Source organism: Callithrix jacchus, chromosome 19 (assembly GCF_049354715.1).
Source record: "Callithrix jacchus isolate 240 chromosome 19, calJac240_pri, whole genome shotgun sequence".
In the NCBI taxonomy this organism is placed as follows: domain Eukaryota; kingdom Metazoa; phylum Chordata; class Mammalia; order Primates; family Cebidae; genus Callithrix; species Callithrix jacchus.
Window position 1 is genome coordinate 41986232 of NC_133520.1, and position 23373 is coordinate 42009604.

Here is a 23373-nt window from a genome sequence, read left to right on the forward strand (position 1 = left end):
ATATAATGCAAACCATATACCTACAATTTATCTAAAAGTTGAAAGCAAAAGTATCAGCATGTAAAAGGGAACGATGCAATGTCAATTCCTTAAAAAGGTGTTCTGGTCACCCACCGCTGCATAACAAGCTGCTCACTGGTGGCATAAAGCACCGACAGTGACCGTCTATCATCGTTGTTGGGATTGTCTGTCCTGGGTTTGGGAGGCTGACATAGTTCAAGTTGACAGTTCTCACTCCGGATCTCTCAGGTGGCCATCCTCAGATGACAGTGACTGAGGCTGGGGTCATTACAAAGGCTTGCTCACTCACGTGTCGGGCAGTTGAGGCTGATGGTCAGCTGGCGTGTGAAGCATATCTTTTATCCTGGTACTTGAATATTAAGGGTCTTGCTGGCACTAGAGGGACTTCCCCTCTCAGGGCTAGCTGATTCATAGAGATAATCAATGACTTTCATATGCAAATCAACAAATCCAGAGCCCTGTACCCCAACCAATCCAAATCCCTGTACCCCAACCAATCCAAATCCCTGTACCCCAACCAAGCCAGAGCCCTGTACCCCAACCAAGCCAGAGCCCTGTACCCCAACCAGTCCAGATCCCTGTACCCCAACCAGTCCAGAGCCCTGTACCCCAACCAATCCAAATTCCTATACCCCAACCAGTCCAGAGCCCTGCACCCCAAACAGTCCAGATCCCTGTACCCCAACCAGTCCAGATCCCTGTACCCCAACCAGTCCAGAGCCCTGTACCCCAAACAGTCCAAATTCCTATACCCCAACCAGTCCAAATTCCTGTACCCCAAGCAGTCCAGATCCCTATACCCCAACCAGTCCAGATCCCTGTACCCCAACCAATCCAGATTCCTATACCCCAACCAATCCAGATTCCTGTACCCCAACCAGTCCAGATCCCTGTACCCCAACCAATCCACATTCCCCAACCAGTCCAGAGCCCTGTACCCCAACCAATCCAAATCCCTGTACCCCAACCAAGCCAGAGCCCTGTACCCCAAACAGTCTAGATCCCTGAACCCCAACCAGTCCAGATCCCTGTACCCCAACCAATCCAAATTCCTATACCCCAACCAATCCAAATTCCTGTACCCCAACCAGTCCAGATCCCTGTACCCAACCAATCCAGATCCCTGTACCCCAACCAATCCAAATCCCTGTACCCCAACCAGTCCAGATCCCTTTACCCCAATGAATTCAAATTCCTGTACCCCAATCAATCCAAATTCCTGTACCCCAACGAGTCCAGAGCCCTATACCCCAAACAGTCCAGAGCCCTGTACCCCAACCAGTCCAGAGCCCTGTACCCCAACCAGTCCAAATTCCTATACCCCAATCAATCCAAATTCCTGTACCCCAACCAGTCCAAATCCCTGTACCCCAACCAGTCCAGATCCCTGTACCCCAACCAGTCCAGATCCCTGTACCCCAACCAATCCAGATTCCTATACCCCAACCAATCCAGATCCCTGTACCCCAACCAGTCCAGATCCCTGTACCCCAACCAGTCCAGATCCCTGTACCCCAACCAATCCACATTCCTGTACCCCAACCAGTCCAGAGCCCTGTACCCCAACCAATCCAAATCCCTGTACCCCAACCAAGCCAGAGCTCTGTACCCCAACCAGTCCAGATTCCTGTACCCCAACCAGTCCAGATCCCTGTACTTCAACCACCTCCTTTATTGGGCTCTTCCAGTTTGGGACACTACCTATCTGCTCAGAGACCAGACAACTAGGCTACCCCTACATCCTAGAGACTACCAAAATTACTGAAGCCAGTCCTAAACCTGCTCACCCTGCCTTTCTGTTCCTTCCCAGAGATGCTACAATAAAGGCCCTTGCCCACACTTTCCCCTCACTCTCTGCCTCCTGACCATCCTTAGCGCTTCCCTGTATGATCTCACAGTGTGGCATGCCTTCTCTTTCCAGAGATCTGTGAGCATAAAAACGTATCCCTTCATTAGAGTTATTTCTGTGTCTATGTGTCTTACTTACCACACTTCCTTCAAACAGATCTCAGCTACATTTCAAACAGCTGGGACCTCGGCTATTGGCCAGATCACTAACATGTGGTATCTCCATGTGGCTTGGGCTTCCTCATCTTATGGCTGTTGGGTTCCAAGGGCGAGCATCCTGCAGGGAGAGAGAACTAGATAGATATTGTATCTACCTTCTTTTTTTTGTTTGTTTTTTTGAGACGGAGTTTCGCTCTTGTTACCCAGGCTGGAGTGCAATGGCGCGCGATCTCGGCTCACCGCAACCCCCGCCTCTTGGGTTCAGGCAATTCTCCTGCCTCGGTCTCCTGAGTAGCTGGGATTACAGGCATGCGCCACCGTGCCCAGCTAATTTTTTGTATTTTTAGTAGAGACGGGGTTTCACCATGTTGACCAGGATGGTCTCGATCTCTTGACCTCGTGATCCACCCTCCTTGGCCTCCCAAAGTGCTGGGATTACAGGCGTGAGCCACCGCGCCTGGCCGATCAGGTTTCATTTTCTAAGTGGCGTCTTCATCATGGCAATGTACATATTTTTTAAATTGTACCTCTCTTGATATTTTACAACTTTTGATGCTGTGATCTTTAATGCCTTAAATAGGACTAAATTACTTGAAATAATTTGAAACGATTTTAAGTCCCAGTTTGAAACTTTATTTTTCCTTCCTGTCAAGCCACTATCTTAATACAACTTGGAATACAGTGTTCGCTTAGAGAATTGACTGTAGGCCAAAATTAAAAACAAAAATAAACAAACATTTAAAAATCAATCAACTAAAATGTAAAAATTAGACTATGTGGAATGTGAAAAGTGGTTATTAGGACTTTTAGCTACAGTGTGACTTGACTCACAAGAATTTGTTTTTCTAATTGAATTGTTGCTTTTATCTTTATTAATTCATTTGAGAAAAGAGACTTGAAGAAAATGGTAGTGAGAGCATTCAGTCTCCTAACTGATGAGTAAGTGATTAATTCAAAATTCTTGATGATCCCTTTTAAGACAGGAGACAGGGAAAGAGGAAGGTTTTTCATAGTCCTTTGGTTTCACTGGCAAATAAGACCAGAGTAGCTAAATGTCCTTCGAGAAAACATGATAAAGGCATTATTAGAAAGGTCAATCTCAGCATGAGAAAAAGGCAAAACCTGGAAAAATCTTTTTAAAATACCAAAATTAAATGAACATTAGAGTTTGGAATTAAAGAGGCCAGACTAGGCATAAAAAATGAACAGAGACGTCAGTAACACGGAAGCAGGAAAGGAGGTACAACTTACTAAAGCCCTGAGCAGAGAGGGAAAGCACTCTTCAAAGAAACACCGTAAGAAAACACACAGAGAGCCCTTTCCTCGTGTTTAGACGCACCTCATGGCCAGAAGACATCAAAGGCAGGGCTTTGGAGTGACAGCGTGGTGCCCAGCCAAACAAAAGAATCGTTTTTACATCTACAGGTTCTGAAGGCTTCACCTCGTATGAATTTTCCCCAGCATTGTGGAGATAATAGCTCTCCTTTTCGTGACTTGATGAAGGGTAAAACAATTACAGAAGGCTCAACACTGCATTTGATAACACCAAAAAATGAAAGCAGAAAGCCTCCTAGGAAGCCAGTCTCTGGTATCCAAACCAGATGGCTCAGTGACGGTCCTCCTCCTCCTCCTGAAGGCTGCAAGAGCATGGCAGGAGTCAGTGTCAGGAGCAATCTCGCCCGTCTCTATGGCGTGAAATCAGAATATATCTATCTTTTCTTCATTTGGTGAAATAAGGTGTTTTTTAAGCTTTTTTTTTTTTTATTAGAAATCCTCTTTGTTTTGTTTTCCTTTCTTTTGTTCTCTTTTTTTTTTTCCTTGAGGCAGTCTTCCTCTGTCACCCAGGCTGAAGTGCAGTGATACACAATCTCAACTCACTGCAACCTCTGCCTCCTAGGTTCAAGTGATTCTCATGCCTCAGCCTCCCAAGTGGCTGGGATTACGGGTGTGCACCACCACACCTGGCAAATTGTTTGTATATTTAGTAGAGATAAAGTTCTACTACATTAGTCAGGCTGGTCTTGAACTCCTGACCTCAAGAGATCCACCTGCTTCAGCCTCCCAAAGTGCTGGGATTACAGGCATGAGTCACCACACCGAGGCTTCATTTTCGTTTATGAAATAAAATATCTCTATTTCTTACAATTTTCCCTTAAGTCATGAAGACCAACTCTCGTCTAGATGCTACTGATTCTCTCATAGTTGTATGTGTGAACAGTTCATATTTGCTTAGGCACACAACGTTCTTTGTTTAAATAAAGAGTGGTAGCATTCTTTGCTAATTATTATCTTTAACCTATGAGGGACACTCTGACCCTCATGATCTTTTTCCACTCTATTCCAAAGTAACAACAATCACTTTCATATCTTTTCTTATAGTTATACATGGGGTTTCTGTCCCCAAGTTTTAAAATGCCTTAAATTACAGAGTAATTCAGAGGAAATGACATTACATTTTACCTTGTATTAGAGTTTTTTGTGTACATATCTCATCTTTTCTATTAATTAAAACTCCTAATTGGCAGGAAATATTTATTACTTATTATTGTGGCTTTTATGGTGTTCAATCAAAAGCCTTGCACACATCTCTATCAACAGCACATTGTATTGTATCTGTGCGCATGCTACATAGCAACCACACCAGTACATAATCATTACCCATACCTTTCCATCTTTTTTTGTTGAGACAGAGTCTTGCTCTGTCACTGAGGCTGGAGTATAGTGCTACGATATCAGCTCACTGCAACCTCCACTTCCTGGGTTCAAGCCCCACTGAGTAGCTGGGATTACAGGCACACATCACCAATCCTGGCTAATTTTTGTACTTTTAGTAGAGATGGGATTTCACCATGTTGGCCAGCGGGTTTCAAACTCCTGACCTTGGGTGATCTACCCACCTTAGTCTCCCAAAGTGCTGGGATTACACGCATGAGCCACTCATACTTTTTTCTATCTCCCCAAAGAGATTGTGTTTATGTAACTTATTGTGCACACAATAACCGGCACTTGGGATGCACACAAAATACTTTTGAATGAGATGTTGATTGATTAAAACTTTTGTTGGATGAATGGACAGCTGGGTGAACGGATGATGGAGGATGGACGGCTGGATAAATGGATGGATAAGCAGGCAGGTGGGTGGATGCATAGAACATCAGCTTGTAATATTAACCACAAACTTTTTCAGAATAAATTTGAACTTATACAGGTTTACTCTTCTGTCTTCGTTTTAGGCAATCTTAAATCTTGTTAAACGGTTATCCTCAATTAACTTTTAAAAGTTATGACAAAATTTCAGAAACATTTTTGTTTACAAATAATAAAGAAGGGGAGGGAAAGAGGTCGTGTTGAAGGGACTGCGATGGCGGTGCTCACCCCACTCTGCGCCATGCGTGCACACAGTGCTGTGCTCAGCCTAGTCAGATGCAGCAAATCTGTGAGCACTAAAATATCCACAGAAACACATCGCTTCTGTGTTCGTTATTTTCCAAATAACAGCAGCGGAATGCTTTGGGAAGAGGTCGTGAGCGGCGTGGAGGAGGAAGTCGATCTGAAATGCCTGAGGAGGTGGAGAAGAAAAGCCAGAGAGAGCAGAGAGACCTTGGGGACAGAGGACTGGAGAGCCAGACGTGAGCCTCCAGTGCCCTGCTGCCACCCTGGCCACACGGAGGCATTTCGCAGAGCCTCGGTTCCCTCATTAGAAAAACCGAGGGGTTGAACTGCTTCATTTTTGAAGTTCCTTCCAGCTCTAAAATGTCTTAGTTGTAGGCAAGCCAAAATAAACAAAAAATGGCATCACTTTATGCATATGTTCTAAATATCCCAGTGGGAAAGCACGAAGCCTGTGTTTCCAGCTCGCTGCTTCAGAGATGCCAGTTCACAAGTCGTTCTTTAATCTCGGGGACATTATCTGAATTCCTTATGAAAGTGAGTCGTAGTTGTGTATGGGCCAGGGTGTGGATGTGTGAGAAGACAGAGAAAGAGCAGGAGAGAGGGAGAGAAAGAGAGAGAGAAACAGACACGAGTAGGTCCTCCTCAATATTTGGACCATGATCCCTGCCTACAAGAGAGCACCGCTCTCAACACTATTTCATTCATGATCTGGTTCACTCGGTAATTTTCAAACATCTACAGTGTATTAGGTATAAACATTTCCAAAACATTGCCTCTCCCAATTTCTCTTAACGAGAAGGAAGAACGGTCTGCGCTCACACGACGCCACTCCACTGTGCTCTTCGCCTCTTTTTTTCTTAATCCCACAGTATCAGAGCTATGCTTGCATCTTGTTGTCATCTTTGTTTTTAAATGGTCTTAAAATGCAAGTAAAGGGAAAAGTGATCAACAGATTGAAAGAAAGAAGGAGACGCGGTTAACACCGAGGCTGCTTTTTTGTGGGAGCACTTACAAGTCTAAAATAAGAATCTTAAGTGCCATTTGCCTGGAAAAGAGAGTAGCAGGAGACAGATGTTTCCCTCATTATTTTTGTTCAGAGGCGCCATTGCTGCTACGACATGTCACACCATCCGAGAGAGCCACCAGCAAGCGGAAGGATGGGCTGTGTCTTACCTACGCTGTGATTTCCAGCAGGGCCCAGGGAAAACAATTGTAGCTTGCAGTTTTAAAAAAATACATGGAAGCCTTGGCTTTCAGGAGAAAGATACTGAGCAATCGTCTGTTTCTAACGTCGTGAGACAGATCTCACTTTCCTCCCTTTCCAGCTAGTGTCTTCTGTGTTTCCTGGTGGAGAGGTATCTTTGTAAGATGCAGAAAACTGAGCAGTGAAAATGGGCAAAGTCAAGGTCAGATGTATATCTCTCCTTTAGTCTATGTTGAATCATACATATCATTTTTTGTATGTTCTGACTAATTCATTGCCCGGGCTTTGCTGAACGTTAGGACCTCTGGGCATGGATGATGTCGCTGGGTTTTCTTATTTGGCAAGAGCATAGGCCTCTTTTACCAGACTTACTCAAGCCCACCCTAGAGAGCCAGACCTGAGCAGCCCACGGACCAGGAAATGCTGCATTCTTTTGTGTGTTGGGCAGGATTTCCTGCACAGGGTCAAGAAAACATACTTTCCCATTGTCTTGGTTTAAACTGTAGAAAACCCTTGTGTCCAAGTGGAGACCTTGTTAGCCACTGCTATGGTAACTAAGGAAGATGGCCAGGCCACTCTTTGGCACTGTCTACAACCCCCCGATGGTTGCCTTTACAACAAAAGCAAATGAGAAGACAAGGTGTTTCTTTATCCGTCGCTGGGCTCACGAAGCTTCACACCTCTCGGTTTTGCCTAGTTGGTAAAACAGGAAGAGTGCAGCTGGAACCAAACGGAAGGAACGAAATATGAACCAATTCGCCGGCAGTGCTGCTTGGTTGATTAGCACTCTTTGCTTAACAGCACGTTTATGATCTACCTCTTTACGAATAACAGGAAAGAGTAGCAGTGTGTAGAAAAAGTGGAGGAGGGGGCTAGAAATGACCCTGTGACTCTTGAAGGGATAGTCTCAATGTCTTATCACTAGGAAGCCAGCGGATGGATTAATGACCTAGAACAGGAGATGCCAGCAACTAGCAATGGAAATAGCAATAGAAGCAGTGAGTGGGAAATCTTGGCTACGACTCTCAAACTCAACAGATCTGAAGCTCCGCCCACCACAGCCTAGAACTGTACCACAAGCATCTCTCAGCCGAGCTCTCACATTATTCAATCACTGCCTTCCACTCCCTCGACGCCCTTGAAGCGGCCTGCACTGCCATGACTTTGCAGGATTTGTTTATGGCTATTTAGAGATGAACAGCCACGACGAATACATCGGAGCCGTTTGCTAGGTCAGTGCTTCCCAGAGTGGCTCCATTAAGAAGCTACATTTCAAGATCCTCGTTCCTTATCTCTCAGAACAACCCATTTGCTATGGGCATCAGTGCACAGCAGAAGTCAGCGCCTACCAGAATACCGGGAATTGGAAAGCCTTCTAAAAAGGCTCAAAATGAAAATAAGTGATACTGAAAAATATTCTCTGTAGAGTTTTTGACAAAAGACTTGCCTAGCTCTGGCAAGCGTTAATGGTGGTCATCTGTCAGACAAACAGACGAAAAGGAAAAACAGCACTGGGAACGGGTGTAAGGGTCTTTCCACAATGTCATGGCGGCTGAGGGCTTCCTAGACTAGGGAGGAAAACAAACCACTGGTCCCATCATCACTAGTGGGACCCCGTGACACTCATCTGATCAGTCAATAAAGTCACCAGAAGGAAGCTGCAAGGCTGAGACGAGCGTTTTAGATGAATCCCAAAAGGCAGCTGTCAGTTAACTCCAGTCTGATGAATCTCCATTAATACTATTAGGATGGGTGTGAAAGGCCTTATTTTTTATTATCATGTAGATTTTCATGATTAAATTAGGCAGTGATGATTTGACTCAGAATACTTTTATGCACACGTGCACAGAGTGGTGTCTGGAAAGGATGGCTAGAATAGAAAACTAGATCCCCATCCTCCGACAGGTCCATGGTAAGGTCTCCAGTCTACATCTCCACCAGCTTGGCAGAAATGAACAGGCTTAGGAGCATTGAGTTTAATGTATTTTGAAGGCACTCTTCCAGATTCTGCTTTTTTCTACCAAGAAGTTACATAAAGGAGCTTGCATTCTCATCATTGAAAACACACACAAAATTTATAAAATACCACCATCCAGGCAGAACATTTAAGTGCCTAAAGATAAAAATGATATGATTCCATTTATATAAAGTACAAAATAGTTCCCACTAATCTATGCCGTTAGAAGTCAGAGTGGTAACTATCTGGAGGATGGGAGTGAACGATTCCAAGGGGCTTCTGGGTGTTGTTTACATGAATGTATTCAGTTGTAATAATGTAAACCTATGCACACATGTTTTTGTATGCATGTTTCGCTTCAACAAAATTTTATTTAATTGCCCACAGATGGCACACAATTTAGTACAGAAGTCCAGAGAGTCACATGCCAAGGTGCAGATTACTTTTTGGAGAAAGTGAGATTGACACTGGGCTTTGACTGATGAGGACGATTTGAATCAGTGGAATTCAGAACAATTCTTAGCATATAGCAGGCTCTAAATAAACAGTCGTTGAATAATTGAATGCATTAATGAATTAAATATGCATACTTTCCAAACAAAAGATTCAGCAGCACCGTGATACAGATCAGACCACTATGTGATGCCTTTAATGTGTCATGTTCTAAACCTACTTCTCAGCAAGTGCATTCCATTGTCAATTTGTGCTGTGATGCCATTTGCGGAAAGTTTCAGAAGTCGCATGATGTGCTGGTTTACATGCACGCATGTCTATACACATACACAGATACACTGTGTCTCAGTTTGGGCCAGTTTTTGTTTGGTGGGTTCCATGCAGGATGTGAACTGGGCAGACACCTAACATGCTCTCCAAACTGATATGAACCTCAGCATATTCAAGTTCTTCTTTGTGAATTTTGTTGCTTTGTGGATTTCTGCTGAATGAATGAGTGAGGTCAAGGCAGTTGTGCAGGATGATTCCATCATGGAGAACTTGCTCTACCTACTCTGCAGGCTTGATAACTACAGGCAAATTCTAATATGTATCTTTCAGCATTTGGGGGTGGAGATTGTAGGACAGGGAGAAATACCAGTTGATTGTTTGAGTCTGAGCCTCAGAAGGCATCTGCCCTTAATGTAATCACCACAAGTCTAGGTTCTGGTCCTCAGTTTTCTAGGTCAAGAAAGTTGGTTATTCTGTATTAGTCCATGTAGGAGTGATACCCTCTAGAAAATGATTCATAATAATCAAACACACACACATGCACACACTTTAGAAATTATTATTATTTGAGACACAGTCTCCCTCTGTTACCCAGGTGGGAGTGTAGTGGTGCATTCCTGGCTCACGGCAGCCTCTGCCTCCTGGGTTCAAGTGATTCTCCTGCCTCAGCCTCCTGAGTAGCTGGGATTACAGGCGAGCACCACCATACCTGGCTAATTTTTGCAAAAAAGGATTTTTAAGCAAAGAAGTATATGAAGACTTCTTTGCACTTAAAATGAGAACATTGGCCAGATGTGGTAGCTCACGCCTATAACACCAACACCAGGAGGCTTAAAGTGGGAGGATCACTTGGGGCCAGGAGTTCGAGACCAACCTAGGCAACATAGTGAGAACTTCTCTACAAAAAATTTAAAAATTAGCTGGACATGGTGAGTACCCCTGCAGTCCTAGATACCCCAGAGGCTGAGGTAGGATGATTGCTTAAGCCCAACAGGCCAAGGCTGCAGCGAGGTATGATTGTGCCACTGCCCTCCAGCCTGGGCAACAGAGAAAGATGCCGTCTCAAAATAATAATAAAATGAGAACATTGCATCATTTCATTAGTACGTTTCCAGTCAAAATTTTTCTTGAGAGATTAAATTGGCACAGGAAGATTGGTGAATGCAGTCAGAGAAAAGAAAGTTGGTTGATTTTGCTGAATATACATTTAGATTTCATTGAACATCAACTATATGTGAGACAACATCATAGGTTTCAGAAACTTTCAAATGTCATTTTGTTTAATGATATTTATTCCTCACAGCAATCAGGTAAAATTCCTATCAATGTTCCCATATTATAGATAAATTCCTCAAGGCTCAGAGAGGTTAAGTGATGTTCCTATCACCAAGATTGGGCATAACCGGACAAGCAACAAGTGCTTTCACAATGAATAAACCTGACTTCCCAGCGAGAAAGTAGCAGAGAGGGAGTTTGAGCCCAGGTCCTCCAATTCCAAGTTCGTCACTCTTGAGATAGTGACAGTCTGATGTACTCATCGACAACATAAAAGTTTACCTGCCAGCTGGGCGAGGTGGCTCATGCCTGTAATCCCAGCACTTTGGGAGGCCGAGGCGGGTGGATCATGAAGTCAGAAGTTTGAGACCAGCCTGGGCAACATGGTGAAACCCAACCTCTATTAAAAATATAAAACTTAGCCAGGACATGGTGGCATGCACCCGTAATTCCAGCTACTCCAGAGGCTGAGGCAGAAGAATCACTTGAACTTGGGAAGCAGAGGTTGCAGTGAGCCAAGATCACACCACTGCACTCCAGCCTGGGTAACAGAGCAAGACTCTGTCTCAAAAAAAAAAATAAGTTTACCTGCCAGATAGGTTGGAATGTCTTTATAAGGGATCCTCTTTCTCAGCTAGTAGTGGAAGTACTCGGACAAGTTATTTTTCTCATGCTTGCATTCATTCATCTCTTCAACCAATTATTATTTTTTGTGATCAAGTCTTATTCTGTTGCCCAGGCTGGAGTGCAGTGACATGATCTTGGTTCACTGCAACCTCTGCCTCCCAGGTTCAAGCACTTCTCACACTTCAGCCTCCCGAATAGCAGGCACTACAGGCACGCGCCACCATGCTCAACTAATTTTTGTAATTTTAGTAGAGACAGGGTTTCACCATATTGGCCAGGCTGGTCTTGAACTCCTGACCTCAAGTGATCTGCCCACCTAGGCCTCCCAAAGTGCTGGGATTACAGGCATAAGCCACCGCCCCCGGCCATTCTTCAACCAATTTTTAATGAGCACACACAATGGGGACGGCACTGTTAGTGAATTGCCCTGAGATTTAGACAGGTGGTAGGTAAAGCATAGCGAGTAATTTCTACCTTCCATGGTTAGAAACAACTAAATCTTGTAGGGACAAAGAGATTAAGGCCCACAAGAAATTCAGTCTCGTGAGGAAAAGACAAACAAACGAATGAATGGGGCAAAGTTTCCTAAGGAATTCATGGGTGGACCTTGGGAGAACATCATTTTTCTTTGATTCACCTTTTTGTTACTTTAATAATTGCTTTTACTAAAAGCAGTGTTTGATGGCTGAGTGTGGTGGCTCATGCCTATAATCCCAGCACTTTGGGAGACAAAGGGTCACTTGAGTCCAGGAATTTGAGAGCAGCCGGGCAACATAGGGAGACCCCATCTCTACAAGCAAATTTAAAAAAATTAGCCAGGTGAGGTGGTGTGTACCTATGGTCCCAGCTACTCAGGAGGCTGAGGTGGGAGGATCGCTTGATCTCAAGAGGTCAAGGCTGCAATGAGCTGTGATTGCACCACCGTACTCCAGCCTAGGTGAAAGAGCAAGCCTCTGTCTCTTTTGAAAAAATAGTGTTTAATATCAATCATATTATTAAGATATTTTGCTTCAAACAGGTACAAGGGATTCCATCATACATGGACAAGTAAGGCAAAAATAATCATTATTACCATGTTAAGGCACTGAGCTTAGTGTCCTGTAAATAACAACAGGAAGTGTACCCTGACATCTCCACCTTCTGTAAATAACAACAGGAAGTGTACCCTGACATCTCCACCTTTCCACACAGGCCCAAGTTTAGCTGGGGGAAATGTCATGGAAAAGAAACAAATGGTAGGCCAGGCGCAGTGGCTCACGCCTGTAATCCCAGCACTTTGGGAGGCCGAGGCGGGTGGATCACGAGGTCAAGAGATCGAGACCATCCTGGTCAACATGGTGAAACCCCGAATCTACTAAAAATACAAAAAATTAGCTGGGCATGGTGGCGCGTGCCTGTAATCCCAGCTACTCAGGAGGCTGAGGTAGGAGAATTGCCTGAACCCAGGAGGTGGAGGTTGCGGTGAGCCGAGATCGCGCCATTGCATTCCAGCCTGGGTAACAAGAGCGAAACTCCGTCTCAAAAAAAACCAAACAAATGGTAAGTCCTCTGTGTCTTTGTTTCTACTTTCACTATGGAACATCGTGAGCTACAAAAGCCACAGAGTGCCTGCATGGCCCGGATCACAAACCAGCAAGACTGTCCAGCCTCTCCATGCATCAGGCAAGGTAGGTATTTTTGGCTGGAATCTTACCAAACTGCACTTTCACTTCAACACAAAGCTTTGTTTTCATAAACTTCTCAGAGATGCTCATAGCATTCCAAAGGAAAAGAATTCACACAGAATTGTGAAAACTTTGTCCTGGAAAGTGATCGAAAGAGTGTAGTTTACATCAGAGGAGGAATATTAAAAACCGTATATCTGATAAAGTCATCTACTTCAGAATCAGCAGCCTTTCTTTCTATCATTTGATGAAGGTCATGGAAAAAGTGGCTAATAAGCCATTTCCCTTGAAGATAGCTACTGGAGTCTTTCAACACGTTTACCTCTTAGTTTTCGTCCGTTAGGTACACTGGTCGACACCGATGCTATCTGAGAATTCCTATCCTGTGAGTCTTTCCTGGAAACCTCAAAGGCCATTGACATCTCCAAACCTTTACAAGAGTTTTGTTGGCAAATAAAAGCCTTACTTGGACACAAAATGTTCATACTTGCTGAATTTATGAAGCACAAGCTATGCTTGGCATCAGTGCACCTGGTTTTACTTCTCCGGTACATAAAGAAACACAACCTCCCATCGTGTCTCCTTGCTTTTGACGCTGGCATGCGCTCACCTCTAAGACTTGGCCGATGATTTTGAGATTGTGTCATATCTGCTTCACATTTGATAATTTCATCAGTGTCCAAGCCTTGAATTACCCATTAGCTATCTAAAAGAATTTTGTCAAGGATGTAAAAGGGACTATGATATTCTTCCTTAATCTACATAAGTTCAGAGACTTTCCGAATGGCAAGTCTTGGAGTATTTGGGTCAACCTCAAGCACAAGGTGTGTTTTGTTTCTGTTTGCTTGCTCGCCTTAAGTAAAAGGAAAGGCTCTCTGCTAGAACACACGAGAGATTATTCATGGGCTTGAGTTACCTGGTGGATAATTCTTTCCGTCATATTGACATCAGTCTTTCCATTCAAGACCCTTCGCCATGATCATGGGTGCCGCCACGCTGGAAGAAGACGATGTGGGCAGACAATTATGTAAATGTTCTAGTTATAAAGGAAGCAGTCTGTAGCCTGAAGACTCAAGTGCTTTGTAGCTAAACCGTACCCAGGTCTTTGGAGGAAAATAATCCATCCTGTGGTGGTCAGCCTCCGAAATCGTTCTCTGTAATTCTCGCCTCTTCGTATTCAGGTCGCTTTGTAGTTCCTGCCTACAATAAGTAGTGGCGATCAGTGGAACTAAGAGGATACCACAGGAATGATTGATGGGGTGTTATTTCTGAAGGGATAGGTCATCAAAGGCATCTGTGTTCTATATTCATTTATGTTGGTTGTTATTAGTGTCCATTTCTTTTCTTTCTCTCTCTCTCTTTTCTTTCTTTCTTCTTCTTCTTCTTCTTCTTCTTCTTTTTTTTTTTTTTTTTTTTTGATGGCATCTTGCTCTACTGCCCAGGCTGGAGTGCAGTGGTGTGATCTTAGCTCACTGCAACCCGTACCCCCAGATTCAAGCGATTCTCCTGCCTCGGTCTCCCAAGTAGCTGGGACTATAGGCATGTGCCAGCACTCCCGGGTAATTTTTTGTATTTTTGGTAGAGATGGGGTTTCACCTTGTTAGCCAGGCTGGTGCCGATCTCCTGACCTCATGATCTGCCTGCCTCAGCCTGGCGAAATGCTGGGATTACAGGCATGAGACACTGTGCCTGGCCAGCGTCCATTTCTAAGTATACTATTTTGTAAAGTTATTCCTCCCCCCTCATTCAGGCGATGCATCTTTTCTGAGCCCTGTAGTGCGCAGTGGCACATCTGGCATCCACTAGCAGGAAATCAGCATAACCAGCAGAGGGATTGGGGAAACAGGAAGTAGCAGAGCTGCAGCCACTCTGCCTAGTGACACCACATCATGGGAGTTTCCACTGTTTGCTTTGGGGTTGCCCAATTCTGCCTGACCCCCATTTGGAGAAGAAATCCGTCTAAAAAGAATCACTGAGATTAACATTTAGGGTCAGGATCTTGCATCCACTTGTGTAAATGCAAACAAGTTTTGGCTGGGTATGGGGGAAATAATTTTTAACCTTTTTGCTAGACTGCAAGAAATTTTGATAAAGTCAAGCTTCGCATTTTGCTTTCATTAAAATAATTAGCAGGGACATCTGCATTAACACAGGATCATTAATTTATGATCTAGTAGATCTTTTCCACCTCTAGCTTCCCTGATGAAAGAGAATGAAACAAAAAGGAAGTGTTTGATCAAGACTTCTCCCACAGATTTAAAAGACGGCCCTTGAATAACATTGAAGATACTGATTTTGCTGTTGTCTATTTAGTTTGCTGTGAGATAAACATATTAAGCAAAATTGAGGCATTAAAATTCGGATTTTTGTACTACTGTCTGCTAAATCATTAACATGAAAGCATATTGTCATACTCTTTAAATTCCAAATAAAACCAAATGTCAGTCATGTCAGCGTAACCTAAGGTGTACCATTTTTTGAAACTAAAATCACAGCTTCCTCTAAGGGACTGTCAGAAAATATAATGAAATGATAAATAGTTTTGTTGTACTTACCCATTGACGCCACATCCTCATCATTCCATATTCATGTTCTTCTCTGTCTTGGTTTGAGTCTTGGTGAATTTTCCAGATGCAACACGTTCTAGAGGCAGTCAGAGTCACAATTCCAAATGGAATCCTCCAAAACAAAAAGTAACATGTATCCCAAGTAGATTAGTCTCATATTGCTGCTGTGACAAATTACCACAAGCTCAGTGGGTTAAAACAACACACATTTATTGCCTTACTGTTCTGCAGGACCAAAGTGTGGCACGGGTCTCGCTGAGCTAAAATCATGGAACCCAGGCGTTTAAGAACAGCCTGGGTAACATAGTAAGATCCCACCTCAAAAATAAAAAAATAAAAAAAATTACACGGGCATAGTGGTGCCTACCTGTGGCCCCAGCTACTCAGGAGGTGAGGTGGTAGGGTCACTTGAGCTCAGGAGGTCAAGGCTGCAGTGAGCCATGTTCATGCTATAGCACTCCAGCCTAGGTGAGAGAATGAGAACCTGTCTCAAAAAATACAAAATTTAAAATAAATAAAATCGCGGTGTCCATAAGGCTCTGACTCTTCCTGGAGGCTTTAGTGGAGATTCCATTTCCCAACCTTCTCCACTCTCTAGAGGTTGCCTGCATTCCTTGGCTCGTGATCCCTTTCTCTGTTTTCAAAGCCAACAACAGTGAGTGGAGTCCTTCTCATATCACGTTACTCTGACCCTTGCTTTGTAATCGCACCTCCTCCAGGCTCTTCTTCTGCCTCTCTCCACCACTTCTAAGGACTTTTGTGATTACACTGGGCCACCTGCACAGTCCAGGATCATCCCCCATCTCCAGGCCCTTAATTTAGTCACACCTGCGAAGTTTCTTTTGCTGTGTAAGGTAATATATTCACCGGTTCAGAGATTAGGATGCTGACTTGGTTTGGGGGTGAAGCATTGTTCTGCCTACCACAGTAATTTTTAGGGTGTCTAAAAATAACATTCTTTAGGACACAGTGCATTCTCCATCCTTAAAAAAAATGTGTTTCTAAGTTATAAGAAGCCAATGAATAATCAAGAAAAAAATCGTATTTACAGTAACTAAAAAAATACAATTCTTAGGAATAAATTTAACCAAAGAGGTGAAAGGCATCTATACTAAAAACTATAAAACATTGATGAAAGAAATTGTACAAGACTCAGATAAATGAAAAGATACCTCACATTCACAGATGGGAAGTGTAAATATTGTTAAAACATCCATACTACCCAAAGAAATCTAAAAATGTAATGCAATTTCTATTAAAATACTGATACAGTTCGCTTGTTTGTTCCCTCCAAATCTCATATTGAAATGTGGTTCCATTTTTGAAGGCAGGGTCTAGTGGGGGGTGTTTGGGTCATGGGGCCAGACCCCTCACAAATGGCTAGCTACTCTCCCCATGGTAATGAATGAGTTCTCTCTCTATTAGTTCACATGAGAGCTGGTTGTTTAAAAGAGCCTGACATCTCTCCTGCTCTTTCTTTTGCCATGTGACATACCTATTCCCTTTTGCCTTCCATCATGAGCGACGGCTTTCTGAAGCCTCCACCAGAAACCAAGCAGATGCCAGTGTCATGCTTCCTGTACAGCCTGCAGAATCATGAGCTAACTAAATTTCTTTTTTTTTATAAAGTACCCAGCCTAAGGTATTCCTTTATAGCAATGCAAGATAGACTAATACAAATGCCAATGAAATTCTTCACAAAAGTATTTAAAAAATAATAAAATTCCTGTGGATTCACAAAAGACCCCTAATGGGCAAAGCAATTTTGAGCAAAAAGAACAAAGCTAGAGGCATCACACTATCTGACTTCAAAATATACTACAGAGATATAATAACCAAAACAATATGGTACTGTCATTTATTTTTACAGAGGAACAAGAAAAAGAAACACAAAGCAAAACAGTATGATTCTGGCATAAAAACAGGCACGTCAACCAATGGAATCGAATAGAATAAATCTATGCATTTATAGCTAACTGATTTTTGATAAAGGTGCCAAGAAGACACAATAGAGGAAAAAAAGAGTCTTTTCAATAAACAGTGTCAGAAAAACTGGATATCCATATGCAGAAGAATGAAACTATATACATCTCTCACTATATACATAAATAAACTCAAAATGGATTAAAGTCTTAAGTGTAAGATCTGAAATGATGAAACAGCTGGAAGAAAACATAGAGGAAAAGCTCCAAGTCATTGGTCTGGGCAATGATTCTTTTGGATATGACCTCAAAATCACAGGCAGCAAAAACAAAAATAGACAAGTGGGATGATGGGATGACATTAAACTAAAAAGCTTCTGCAAAGAAAACAGCAGAGTGAAGAGGCAACCTGCAGAATGGGAGGAGATGGTTCCAAACGGTACATCTGATAAGGGGTTAACACCAAAATAGATGAGACGCTCGAACAGTGCAATTGCAAGAAAACAGCAGAGTGAAGAGGCGACCTGCAGAATGGGAGGAGATGGTTCCAAACGGTACATCCGATAAGGGGTTAACACCAGAATAGATGAGACGCTCGAACAGTGCAATTGCAAGAAAACAGCAGAGTGAAGAGGCGACCTGCAGAATGGGAGAAGATAGTTTCAAACGGTACATCCGATAAGGGATTAATAACCAAAATAGATGAGACGCTCGAACAATGCAATTGCAAGAAAACAACCCGATTTAAAGAATGGACAAAAAACCCGAATATACATTTCTTAAAAGAAGGCATACAAATGGCTAACAAGTATATGAAAAGATACTCAGCATCACTAATCATCAGGGAATGCAAATCGAAACAACAACGTGATATGACTTCATTCTTGTTAGGTTGGCTATTACCAAAAAGACAAAAGGTTAAAAGATGCAGAGAAAACAGAACACACCCTGTTAGTGGGAATGTGAATTGGTACAGGCATCATGGAAACAGTATAGAGGTACTGAAAACATTAAAGATAGAATGACCGTAGGACGCAGCAATCCCACTACCGGCTGTCTACCCAGAGGAAATGAAATCAGTATGTTGAAGACATATCTGCACTCCCGCGTTCATTGCAGCACAGTTCACAATAGCCAAGATACGAATCAACCTAAGTATCCATCAATGGGTGAATGAATAGAGACAATGTGGTGTCTATACACAATGGCAGACTTCAGCCGTAAAAAAGAATAAAATCCTGTCATTTGTGACAACATGGATGAATCTAGAGGATATGTTAAGTAAAATAAGCTAGACACAGAAAGACGAATACTGCATGATCTCACTCTTGTATGGGATCTAAAAACGATCTCATAGAAGTAGAGAGCAGAAGGGTGGTTACTAGAGAGTAGGGTAGCTGAGGGGAAGAAGGCGGGTGGACATGTGGATTAGAGCATGTACAGTCACAGTGAGATAGGAGGAAGAAGTGCCAGAGCGCTACGGTACAGCATGGTGACTGTAGTTAATGATGATACATCGTTTTCTTCAAAACTAAGAGAGTGAATAGTGTTCTCACACAAAAATAACTACGTGAGGTAATGCAAAATTTGTTAGCTGGATTTAGTTATTCCACCATGTATTTATCCATCAAAATGTCAGGTTGTATGTGATAAATACATACAATTTTACATCTATTTAAGTAAAATAAATACTTTTCTTTTCAAGACAGTCTTGCTCTATCACCCAGGCTGGAGTGCAGTGGCGCCATCTCAGCTCACCACAACCTCCACCTCCTGGGTTCAAGCAGTTCTCTGCCTCAGCCTCCCAAGTAGCTGGGATTACAGGTGCCTGCCACCACACCTGGCTAATTTTTTGTAATAAATACATTTTTAAAAGAATGGAAGGATAAAAAAGAAGCCAATGAATCCCCCCAGGTCTGCACCCACTAAAAGTATCACACAGACAGACCATGGCAGCCAACAGCAGGGGTCCGTGCTTTCTTTGCAATACTTCCTGATGAACTGACCATCGAAAGAAGAACAGGGAATACACAGTCCATGAAGCAGCCCCATCTAGAGAGGGAGCTGGCATCTCCCAGGGCTACTATTGCTACTGTTTTTAAGGTTCCATGGAGTTATGAAGCATTAGTCCAAAAAGCGTTGCTGTTATATTTAGGAATTATTAGAATTCAAAACTTAAAAATTATTAGTATTCATTTTTAACGATAAAAATTAATAGTATTTGAGCCATAGGGAAGAAAGGCACATCTTAAATTTGTTACACATGAAAGAAATAAAAAAGACAGCTGAGATTTCTTTCTATTTGACATTGTTCTTTCTCTCCCCAAGAGGCAGGCATAGGATGGATCTACATTTTGGGTTATGTTAACCATGTTCTTCCCAATGGTCATTATTTATGGACTTAACAAGCAATACATTTCTTAATCATGCCTTTTCCCTGCTAATACTTACGTTTCCTTATTGAAATTCATGTTTTCTTATTTGCAGTAAGTAGTGTTTCATGAAATAGAGATGGTTGCGTGACTCTGACAATCTGGTATGTGCTCAGTGATTTCATATATACATGAAATTCACCCCATTTTGATCAGATTAGAAAAAATAAATGAAAATGAAATAACTGCAGTAACAAAGCTAGTTGACTGGCCAAAAGTTTCTGTCAAGTCTTCATTCCACATGCTTATTTATTATACCTAAAAATGCTACCTAGAATTCCAAAGATGAAATAAGATGAAACAGCGTCCATTTGGACTTTATAGATGGGGCCAGGGCAAAAGTGAGTAAAGGAAGATTGATTTCTCCACTGGGCAAATGGCACAGATTTCCTTTTGATGGTCAACTGTTTCCGACACAGAAGGAGCCCTGGTGTTGCAAACGCCACCCTTGATCACAAACATCCATAAAGTCACAATAAGGATAAATCTAAGGCATGTGCTGCCCACATTTTTCTTCTATTAAAGCATCTTGGACAAATGAGAAGGGAAGACAGAGTATTTTTTCAAATCCTACAGGTGGTTTCAGTTACTCCATATGTTTGTCTAATTGCTCAAATGTTACCTACATAATATTGAGAGCAAATAATCTTTTGTAAAGTTTTTTACTCAGCGTTGAATGCTGGCCTGCACCCTCTTTAGCATAAATCCCTTTTGCTGCATGCAAAAGCTGAAATATGCTGTGTTCCTGTCTTACCCTTTGCCATCCAGTCTCAAGAAGCTGGATCTGACAAGCATAGCATTTTTAAAAAGAAGGGGGGGCGGTGCAAGCAGGGGACTGCCACCAGCTGTTGCTAATAAAACAACAGCAGCCCCTATATTGGTAGCTTCTTCCCCTAACTTCATATCCCCGTAGTGATGGCAGTAATTGGGCAGGGGGTTAAGGGGGCATTTCTTTCTCAAGGGACACAATAAGCATATTAATATTAACGCAATGTCTGCTCCTTCAGATGGGAGTGGATAAGATGAAATGGTTTAGAGGAGACTTGATCAATCATTCTGTTTCTTGGCAAGAAAATGGTGCCTTTGCATTTAAGAAAGAACATCTGGGTGGAATCACGGTGGTTAAAAGAACTGGGTGGTTGGCAACCCAAAATTCACCTTGATAGAGTGAGATTTTCCCTTCACTCTCAGACCTCTGGCTCTGCTGGGGGCAAAAGCAAGACTTTGAACTTCTTGCCTTGAAAAATCTGCGCTTACCTTTCGGCATTTTTTTCTTTTTTGTGACCTTGCTGCTCACCGAGAGTCTAGGAAGGCATCTGGGTAGCTGGGCGACTTGTCTGATTCTGAAGAAAGGATGGCTGCCCTGAGAACCTCTGACTCGGTGACCCTGCATCTGGCCCATGAGGCTCTTTCTGCCCCCAGGGTGGCTTGAGAAGTGTCTGCAAACCAGGAGCTCTTCGGAGTGATGTGGACAGTGAGTCAAACCTTTCAGAGTCTGGGAAAGTAAAGGTGGCTGCTTGCTTATGATCGGGACACTAGCAAGGCTGCCACACAAAAGGACCTTGCACGCAGTAAACAGATGTGGGTTTCTGAAGACATTAAATATTTCAAGGTTTTGCAACTGAAAGCACAAATGAAGCCTTGTGCAGGAGGCAAAGATGTGTGGCCTCCAGGACAGGGTGGGGACACTGATCCTTCTACCATTCTCTCTCAGAATAGTGATGGCCCCAGCGTGGAGACACTTGTGACCTGCAACCCCTTTGCCAGATGTGAGACAGCTGTTAGTTAACCAGAGAAGCGACCTTTTCAGTGACATCTTCGCCACCTAGTCACTGCCTTCAGGAAGGCTTCTGGGAGTCACAGCTGGGAATACAGAGCAAGGCAGGGCTCCTCACGGCAAAATCAGCACACAAAACAAATTTGGAGGATCACTGGAAGGCTAAGACACTAACTCCAAGTCAACAGAGGAGGTAACATTCAAAGAATCTTCCCAACTTAATATGAGTTTTCAAGATCAAAGTTACATCCTAAGAGAGATACCCCATTTTCCAGAAGAGCGCTCACCCACTTGGAACTCATTCCTTTTTATTTATTTGTAATGCCTTATTGTCCAACCCCCCTAAGACACCCTTTGCTATCTTTAGTGAAGTGAAGTTCATCCTAGATCAGAATCTCTGGCAGAGTGACCTCGGAATCAGCTTATCAGTTATCATCATTCCTAGAATTCTCCTTTTCCATTATTCCCTGTATTTCTAATACATTATTGCAACATGCATTCTTGCAAAGTATTCAAATTATCACTGACATCACCACAAGGCACTTCTACATGCACAGTTGCACATGATGTGACATTCCTTGTTGTTAAAAAAAGAATTTTCTTGTTTTCCCCATTCAAATGTAAACTCCACAATGTCACTGAGTCCTCAGTGCCTGGAACCGTACATGGCATACAATAGGTGTTTAATAGGTATTTGTTGATCAAATGAACTAATGAATGAACATAGATCTATTCTCCATCTTCTAAGAGCACAGAGCCTAAAAAGACCAAATGCAGAAAGCTGACAGTGTGTAGGCAGCAGAAAACTGGCCAAGTTTCATTTCATAAGATGATGATTGATTTGATTACTATCATTCCATTTTGGGACCACGAGCAGGTGAGATGCTTCAAAGCCCTTCATGGGAACATGTATCCATACACGTGGTTTCTAAAGAAACATAATTCTACTCGTTAGTCATTATGTTATTGCTATGGAAACAGCGATATTTTAAAGAACACTGGAACTTTCCAAATACAGTATTTATTCTTCTTGTACTAGCAAAATAATGTGTTTCGCCTAAGAACTTGTTAGGTGCCCTGCAGCTAAATATAAAGAGACAGATTCTCATCATGTGTAAGTCTAGGGAAAAATTTGGACCACCAGCTTTTCAAGATACATTTTAAAATAAACTCTGTAAAACTCTAGACATAATTGGGGCCTCAATGAAACACTTAATATGTTAGCTTGGGTTTTGAGTTAGAAAAACTATTTATATTTGAACCCCAGAAATACCCTCTGCAGAGTTACAAGCTGGCATTGCCTTTGGACTTCCAGAAGACCAACTTTACTTCTTTCTTTTTCCTTATTTCATCCATACCTGCATCAATGTTCAACGGGCCATGTGGCCCTACCTTTCCTGCACAGATGTCACATTTTAACCAAGAGGTTACGAGACAAAGCATGAACCCGCATCTAGGCTTTGACAGCAAAAGAGAGAGGGGGAGATCAGTAGGATTGGATGCGTGTTATCAAAGTGCACTCAGTTTCAGTTCACATGCGTGGAAGTTCATATCAATTAGTAATATCCACTGGTACCATTTTGCCTTCTAACTGATCTGTGTTTAAAGCAAACCTGGATGGATGCATTTTTAAATCTGCTGATAAAAAATTAGGAGCGATTTGTTGAGATATACATTCCCAGCATTATAGTGATCACAATTTCTCCTTCTATTCTGTGCAAAATTGATAGCGTTTTAAGGTTTTTAGTTTCATTTACTTATGTGCCCTAATGATGGAAAGAACACAGACTTGAAGTCAGTGAGA

General features: G+C 42.6%; 1 long non-coding RNA gene across 1 annotated transcript; it reads right to left on the reverse strand.

Moving 5' to 3' along the window:
- Positions 1-1762: 1762 nt before the first annotated feature.
- On the reverse strand, positions 1763-15976 carry LOC128930226 (uncharacterized). Its single transcript, XR_008477937.2, has 3 exons — positions 15806-15976; positions 15427-15550; positions 1763-2146 (listed from the first exon to the last, which is right to left on the reverse strand). It is a non-coding gene; the product is annotated as an uncharacterized LOC128930226 (long non-coding RNA).
- Positions 15977-23373: the final 7397 nt, after the last annotated feature.